The following is a 2,089-nucleotide window of genomic DNA, read 5'->3' on the forward strand; positions in this document are numbered from 1 at the left end:
TACACAATATGTATGCGTGTGAGTGTGTATGTGTGTAATTATTTGTAATTTTAATTTTCTTCACTATGCCATTCTGTAACATAAGTTTATGATAAAGGAACAGGCACGAGACTTGGCTTCCCTCTTTCTCTGTGAGTTTCCGATTCACATCCTCCTTTGTTTTCTTTCTGCTGCTTCTCTCGTTCTTTACAGAAAACAATCCATCGGCCCTAAAATCCAAAAATCGCCGGAGAAAAAAAAACAAAGCTGATAAAAGCAGGCAACTGGAGAGACTCCGCCTCACTCAGTCTCCAGCAGTCAGGTCCGACGCACTCCTCCAGAAGTCCAAGCCGTTCCCTTTGTCGTGCCTTGTGTTCCCACATGACGGCCCACCCTGGACTTAACCTGACGAATTTGGACGAAGTTCCCTCCTCCATTGGTGCCCTTGGGAAGCGGAATTCAGCGACCAAAGTTGCGGTAAAGTACAGATTTAGTTGGCAGTCATCTTTTATCTTTTTCTGTATTTCTTTCTGTTATTTTCCTGTGTCTGTGCTTGTGCCGTTCATAGTTACCCCATGTCAATCCCCACACACCTGTGTTCCCTTCTACTATCAGCAATTTAACTGATGTGGCTGGTTCCCTTTGGATGTGATTTAATATTGCCCAATACTTGATGACTTCCCGGTATTAGCAAATGCTAGGAGATTTTTACTAATGGAAATAACGTAATTCGGTGTCTGTGTTTCACACCTTCCCATTTATTACAATGATGTTCTGTGTAGTACTCCATTCATTCCTTGCCCCACTGAGGAAATTTTAAAAATGTAAGATTTACAACAAGTAAGTATGAGTATTTGGCGGCATCACCGCATGAGTCCAACCCTTCGTGTGTCGTACACGAGTTTATAGAGCATACTGTGTTACAAATATCTTGCCGCATCCATCCCTGCTGTGTGAGGTGGACCGTATAGTCTCACTGCCAAACCTTCTTATGTGTTGACCACCCGAACACGTGTCCCAGTGCTACAAGCAGCTGTTTCCAGTATTAAGTTGGGTCTTGAGGTTCATTAGCACCTTTGCTGGCGCCTTGAATATATAGAGTAATTAGAGTGTGAATAAATCCTCTTTAAATTTGATCCTTAAAGTTTTCCTTACACATTACCCTTGAAATTTAATCTTGGCCCTCAGCCGCAAACTCTTTATAAACCAATCAGTCAGATGCATTTTAATCCCTGGCGAAGCCCCTCGAGCCTCAGATTTATAGAATTGTATATTTATGTCAGAAAAAGAGAAAAAGGCAAAACCATGTAGAAAGTAGAACGCTCAAGTCAAGAACATTACCTGGTAGAAGATTTTTATCGGGATAAAAGTATTCTTCTGTGGTTATTAGATTTACTGATGTTTTGACATTATTTTTATCAGTAAATCTTAGCGTTTAGTTATTTCCACACCCGAAGCTCATTCCGACTTGAGATATTTTTATGAAAATACTACTTTTAATTAGATAATGTATGCTTTATCTTACTTGAATGGCCACCTTAGCTGAGGAATATCAGGTTCCGCTAAGAAATATACTCCGAAGGGAATTAGTACCGTCAGTGCACCTCATGCGGTGCAATGTAGGCATTACTTAAGGTTCTTTGCAGCGTTCCTTCGGTCTCTAGCTGCAACCCATTTCATTCCTTTTACTATACTTCCTTTCATATTCTCTGTCCTCCATCTTACTTTCCACCCTCTCACAGTTCATTCATAGTGCAAATGCGAGGTTTTCCTCCTGTTACACATTTCAAACCTTTTACTGGCCTTTCCTGTTTCAGTACTGTATGACCTCATAGGTCCCAGTGCTTTTCTTTTGGCCTATATTCTATATTAAATTCCATTCAGTTAAGAAATATAGTCGTAAACATAAAATAGTATTAAAATTTAGCCCAGTTTAAAAGGTTGACCAGTGGGGTGAGGGAATCTGTCATTGATACTCACCTCATTTGAAGAATGTAACCCCTGGACAATACCAAAAGTATTTTCAAACAAATAGTATAGTATTTGTCTACGCCCGAATAGGCGCTGTAGTCACGAGTGGGGATATCAGCGTATTCAAAAATTCTCCTGA

The sequence above is a fragment of the Macrobrachium nipponense genome, chromosome 13 (genome assembly GCF_015104395.2).
Source record: "Macrobrachium nipponense isolate FS-2020 chromosome 13, ASM1510439v2, whole genome shotgun sequence".
Classification (NCBI taxonomy): domain Eukaryota; kingdom Metazoa; phylum Arthropoda; class Malacostraca; order Decapoda; family Palaemonidae; genus Macrobrachium; species Macrobrachium nipponense.